This window comes from Neophocaena asiaeorientalis, unplaced genomic scaffold (genome assembly GCF_003031525.2).
Source record: "Neophocaena asiaeorientalis asiaeorientalis breed wild unplaced genomic scaffold, Neophocaena_asiaeorientalis_V1.1 scaffold424, whole genome shotgun sequence".
Lineage (NCBI taxonomy): Eukaryota > Metazoa > Chordata > Mammalia > Artiodactyla > Phocoenidae > Neophocaena > Neophocaena asiaeorientalis.
The window spans coordinates 3,213,777-3,220,744 of NW_020174430.1; positions in this window are offsets into that span (position 1 = coordinate 3,213,777).

Below are 6,968 nucleotides of genomic sequence, written 5' to 3' on the forward strand. Positions count from 1 at the left end.
TGCTCAGAGGATAGAACCTACTGGATGTGGGCTAGACCTGAATGTGTTTTCGCTGCTACCTGGGTACACGGTCATGCACAGCGGGGAGTGGACAAAGTGTCAAGATCAGTGTGGAACACACTGGGTTTGAAAGGCCTTTGGTTAATCAGCTTGGAGACATCCAGCCAATAGCCAGTTGGCCAAGAGAGCATGAAAAATAAGAACATGTTCTGGCCTGGGTATGAAAACGAGGATGCTTTTCAATCACTTAAATATTTGAGTGTTTTCTATGTGCGCTATAAAGAGAGGGGCTGGACAGGACCGTCTAGCAGGGACTCTGAAAAGAAGTGTGATGAAGAGGAAGTCGGCTAATCCCGCCAGTTACACACACAGATAACGCCGCCTGCTGGGGCGGTTCCTATTTTGAACAGAGACGTTGGATGTTGGCACCCAACAATTTTGGAGAAACTCCACTGCTTGCCTTGTTTCGCGTTACCCCTGCAAAGATGATTCCAAACACTCCAGTGGGACAGAAAGTGCCACGGCTACGTTCCAACGGCAGGAAAAGCATGTCTCAGGAAGGTGCCCATCTACCTGCTCCAGCAGGGTGCTCTGAGGGGACAGACAATGCAGGTGAGGCTCCTTTCCCTGTCCCCTTGGTGTCACCCCCTCTGCCGCCGCCAACCCCTCCTAGTCTCCTGAAGACAGGATGTTAGTGATGACAACCGTCAGGGTGACATGACAGGTGAGATTTATCAGCACTTCATCAGGCACCAATGATGCACCTACTCTGCGTCATTTGGGGGGGATGCTCCATCCTCCAAAACACCCGGTTGAGGGGGTGCCGTTAAAATCTCCATTTCAGAAGTGGGAAGAAATCAAGGCTCAGCAAGACAAGTAACACGCCCAAGACCACGTGAGTAAGTGGTGGAGTCTGGGTTACAACATTCTGGTCTTTCTGGCGCCACGCTCGAGCTCTTCACCACCATGGGGGCTGCCTCTGGGGGATCCTAGCCTCCTGGGCCCCCTGCCCACCTGCTCAGGCCCTGGAGCCCTGGCCTCCATCACTGTGTCACTTCGGTGGCAGGTTCCAAGGTCCTGGCGCAAGAGAGAGGGAAGCAAAGCCCTCCTCTCCTCCAACCCCGCCGTCAGGCGAGGGAGCAACCCTGAAAGCGGAAACTGCTGGTGGCCGGGAGGCTGACAGCCCATCCACACTAGGGCACAATTGTTCTGACACGTTTCCTGGCAGCCGGGCACCTGCAGTCATATGTACAACATGGGCTTTTGTTTCTAGAAGAAAAGCTGTCAGATACCTTATCAGAAAGGCTTGGAGCAGGGCTTCCTGGGAGGAGGCCCCACTCAGGATACTTCCTGTTTTCTCCCCAAGCCCCTGCTCTCCATCTTCCCAAACACTCTTCGGAGACCGCCTTTTCCCAGGCTGTGGGACAGCCTGAGTGCTAATCCTCCCCGTACAGGGGTTCAGCCCTGGAGGCCGTGAGATCCCGCATCTGGTGCACGAGATGGAGAACCCGTGCCGAGTCCCCGAGGCTCCACTCCCTGCCCTGACAGCGGGGCTGGGGAGCACACAGAGTGGAGTCTGAGCTCCACCTAGGGGGCTGCTCCAGTTGGGGGCGGAGCAAGCTACTCCCCAGATCAAACATGCAACCACAGAGGATCAGACCCAAGAAAGGGCACAGAGGCTAAAGCAGCCCCAAACTTGTCGCTTAAGGTGATTATGAAATGACTTGCCCGAGATCACATGTGTATTAAGCTGTACTGAAGTGACACTTTCTCTGCCCACCTGACCAGCTCCTATCTATCCCTCGGACTAAGTTCAAGGACGGCCTCCTCTGGTTCCCAGACAGCTCCGGCCTCTGGCTAAGGTGGGGTCCCCCTTCTCCACCCTGTCACACCTTACCCGTCTCCCCCATGAACCCCACCTCCCTCTGGACGGGAACCAGGTATTACTTCTCTCTGTTTTCTTTGCCTCTTGCACGGAACCTGACACCAGGTCAAAGTATGATAAAAATGGCATCATTAAAACTTTCACACCCGGTCTCCCCAACGTGCTAAGTGTCCTGTCCACTGCTGAAATGGAAATTCCACTTCGGGAGAAGTTAAAGACGGGCCAGGGGTGCTGTGTATCATCACTCATACTGAGCAAAAGGCTGGCGTGAGGGCAGGGGACACACCCACTTCTAGTTCTTCAGTTAAAACGTGATGGACAAATAGATGGAGAGATATACCATGTTCTTGGATGGGAAGAATCAACATTGTGAAAATAGCAACAACAACAACAAAAAAAAAAACGTGATGGAAATGGACTTCTCGCCAGCACCTTCACGCTCATCATCTGGCACCTGGCATCACCTGGGGAAGGGAGGCTGCCCCTCTGATGGGGCCGGGAGGATGGAGGGTCTGCTCCCGTCCCAGCCCCACACCCTGCTGTGCAGAGCAGAGCGAGGGCGGCCTTCTGATGCAGCGAAGGAAGATGTGGAGCTCATGCTGGCTGAGCAGGAAAAGGACAGAAAGAGGGGAGGAAAACGATACCTATTTGGGACCTACTATGTGCCAGCTCCCAGCCCAGCGTTTCCAAAGTCATCTGATCAAATATCGATGGTTTATGAGGGTGGATGCTGTAATCTCCATTATACGGAGAAGGAAACTACGGTGAGCAGCGCGCCTGTAGACACACCGCTAGCGTGCCGCTGCGCGGCGGTTAGAACTCAGGCCAATCTGCTCCCACGGCCCCTGCTTCTCCCCAGGTACTAGGCTGCCTCTCCAGGAGCTGAAGGCCCACTGTCCGTGCTTCTCCTGGCCTGATATTCCCACACCGTCCCCAAGGCCACCTCTGCCCCACCAGCTTCCCTCCTGGTCTCCTCACTACCTCGAATGAGCCTGGAAAGTCACACGCTTGGCTATTCTGCAGCTTTATTAGGACCAGTGGAAACAACTATGTTAACTGAAGATTCCAAAAAGGAGGTTTTACCTGATGAGCACGTGCAGAGGGGGAAGGTGTGTGCGTAGCCCCAAGCCGCCAAAACCTAGCGACCTTCCACTCACTGCCCTCATTCCATTGGTTTTCCACAAAAACAACACAGGGCCCTGGCAATGTTCAGGGTAAAAACATCAAATTGCTTCTTAGGGAAAAACATACCGTGTTGTTGTTCCTCCAGACCGTCTCCTGGTACCAAGTATGCGCCCTTGCACAACTCGGCCATCCCACAGCCTTGGCTGTGGGCACTGATTTTGTAAGGGGTGTCCACTGAGTACACACAGCAATGTGACACAGCGTGACACAGTGGGAAGGAACCCTCGCACCTAAGGGCAGGAAGTAAAAGGTGGCATCACCAGTAGTCCCAGTAATCAGGTGTCACACGTGGCAACTTTTAAATAAGATTTGTAAGACGTGTTCATACCCCCCCCACCAAGTGGAGAGTGTGGCCAGGACGGTGAGAAGGCTTCTTCGAAGGCTATCGAAGGCTACCCTGTCGTGTGAGGAGCTGCTGGGAGAAGTCAGGCCTGCGTCCCTTCATTGGCTGTCCTGTCACTTACCCTCCCCGTTTCCGTAAAATGCAATGACTGTTTCACTTCTCTACAGTCATCTGTGACGTGAAACTTGAGGATCTCCCAAACTCACCCTCAACGGCCAGCACAACCTCAGAACAACGGGGGCAGGAGGCCAAAAGGCATCGTGGGGAGCAGCTCAGGTAAGCTGTGCGCTCAGAGCAATAAGACAGATCTCACCCAGTGCGACCCATCACAGCATCGTTAGCAAGAAAACAGAATTCCAGATATGACTACTACTTACATTAATTTCACTAATAAACCTGCCTTCCAAAATGAAAAACCCCACCATGGATCATTTCAAAGGTGCTACTTGGCCAGAGTTTGCTGCTTTCCTGACTGAGGTATCTTGAACGGCCTCCAGCCCTAAATGTCCTCTCCTCAGCCACACCCACTGCTTTTCCAACATGAATTTATTGTCCTCCAGAGACCTAGAGCTTCCTTTGATGAATTTACAGCCATTGTTTTTATAATTTCTTAAATCCACAGGTGTGTTTTAAATTTTGACTTTGAAATAATTTCACTGAGGAAGTAGATTTTGCTAAAGGGATATGGCTTCCATATTTTTAAGAAAATCATCTTAGGTTATAGTTTCAAAGAAGACAAATGATCGTTTGGATTCAACGCTCAGGCAGGAGAACCTCCATCAGATTGTACAGACACAAATGTCAGAGTCCCTGACAACCACTGTGCTTAAGTTGCTCACAATCTAGTGGAAGAGACAGACTGCACCTTAGGAATTCCAGGCTGATACAGCAGGCGCTATAGCAGATGTCTGAGGTCCGAGAGAACACATTCTGCCTTAGGGGGGCCTGGGGGCGGCCAGGGGAGTATCCTCAAAGATGGGACACTAGAACTAAGTTTTCCTCTTTTCTTTTACTGATTTTTTTTTTTTACTTATAAACAATTTTAATAGCTTTGTTGAGATATATTTGACACAAAATAAACAGGACATACTTAAAGTGTACAATTTTATGCATTTTGTCACACGCGTAGTAGACCCACAGAACCATCCCCATGGTCAAAATAATGACCATTTTCACTAACTTGAAGTCTCCCCGTACCCCTGTGTGATCCCTCTCTGCCCCTCGCACCCCTCCCCAGGAAATCCATGATCTGCTTTCTGTCTCCATACAGCACTTGGCACTTCCTAGAATTTTATACGCATGGAATCATATGGTACGTATGCTTTTTGCCTGCCTCTGTCCATCAGCATACTTATTTTGAGATTCCCATGCTGTCGTGTGTACAAACAGTTCATCCCTGCTTATCACGAGCAGCATTCCATTGTCTGACTCTATTCAGAGTCTGTTTATCCATTCCCCTGAAGAGGGACATTTGGCATTGCTTTCTGTTTTCAGCTACTACAAACAAAGCTGCGTGAACATTCATGCAAGTCTTTGTATGAATATATGCTCTCATTTCTCTGGAGCAAATGCCTAGGAGTGGATTGGCTGGATCATAGAAACTGCCAGGCTATTTTTTAAAGTGGTTGTAGCATCTTATACTCCCAGGAGTCATGTAGGAGCATTCCAGTGGCTCCACATCCTTGTCAACACTCGCTGTGGTTGGGCTTGTTAACCGGTCGAGCTGTTCTAACAGATGTGTGGAGGGGTCTTACTGTGGTTTACTTTGCATACCCTGCTGACGAATGACACTGAACATCTTTTTGTGTGTCGTTTGCCATCTGCGTATCTTCTTTGATGAACCGTCCATTCAAATCTTGTGTCTGTTTTCTATTGTTTATCCTCTTATTTTCGAATTCTGTCCCATATTTATTCTGGATACAAGTCCTTTATCAGATATACAAATTGCAAGTATTTTCTCCCAAGTTAAGGCTTATCTTTTCACTTAGAGATAAATTTGGAAAGATAAGTGGAAGTAAATTAAGTTGTGGAATTATGTTAAAAGTCACTCCAAGAGGAAATAACACAAAGGAAAGGGATGAAGGTGAGAAATACCCTGGTGAGTCCTAAAAGCTGGAACAGTTTTGGGTGGCTTGTGGGTGAGTCCTTGGGAGGCTGTGGCACGTATAACATGACTACTATGCTTCTGGCTCTGTTCTAGGCCTCTATATACGTTGATTTTGTTTAATCCTCTCAACAACCCAGAGAACAAAGGGTTGGTGGTCGGAGGCTGATTTTACAAATGAGGCAAGTGGGATTTGGGGAAATCAAGTGGTTTGCCCAAGGTTTCAGCTCTACTGAGCAGCAAAACTGAGAGTCCTTATCCAAGTTCAGGCGGGCGTATGGCCCTCTTCCACATTTGCCAGAAACCAGATGGAGCAGGTAAAGCAACCTGAGGCTTAAGGGAAAGGCCAACTGGTCGACATGGTGACAAAGTCCGAGTCTTTGACCTCCTGAACACCTGTCCCCAAAGGCACCATCAGGAGATGATGGCCATCTGTTCCCCACGCTCACCTGAAGGACTGCAGGAGAAAACTGGCACACAGTAGAGCTGTGAGACTATCAGGTCATAAGTTACTAATAAAACAGGCCTTTGCATGAAGGGTAATGAGGCACTAGGACAAATTTCTAATAAAATATCTAATATTTATTGAATTTTCTTCCAAGCACTAAGGGCTTTACATGGAACATTTCATTGTATTCTTCTGATAACCACACGGGGTAGGTACTACAATTGTGACCAATTTGCAAATGAGGCTCCTGAGGCCTGGCGGTTTCCAAGTGCCAGGGTCACAGCGTGAGCGGCAGGGCTGGAACTGAAGTGAATCTACGTCTGACTTCAGCCACTAGCAACGGCTGCCTCTTGGGCAGACCCCAGGTTTCTACTGTGGAGGATGCATCCGGGCAGGGCAAGTACTTCCCATGGGGGCTAGAGGCAGGGCAGCCTAGAAAGGGACCCCACTTGGAGTGAAAGGCCTGACTCTGCTGCCATGGTAGGTGGCCATAAAATAAATCTGTGATCCCAAGAACGCCAGCCACCATCACCAGTGACGGCCCCGGAGCAGACACCTGCAGGACGACAGATGGTGGCTTTCCTTGGAAGAGAACGGCCGCACGTGCCAGAATGACCTCCTCCCATCTCGTTAGATTCAGAGGGTGTCTTACCAGGGACAGGGCCATCTGAGCCCCCGTCCCACTCCCCTGCCTGCCACCCTCGGGGCCCCCTTTCCATACACCTGGGCGCTGCCAGAACACCGTGGACACGCGAGAAGCCTCGTTGAGTCCTGCCCCGCCCGCCCCACCGCCCAGCACCTCCACTCACACCAGCTCTCGGGCTCCGCTCTGGCCCCTCTCGCTCCCCGTGGTCAGGCACCGGCTCAGCAAGCCTCAGTGACCAAGTGGCCTCGTCCGTGAGGGGCTGCCCTGCTGACTCAGCTTCCTGCCAGCTTTCCCGTTCGTCCTCCCTCTCTTCCTCCCGATTGCTGCTTTGCCTCCCTTTTCTGACAGTGATGGAGT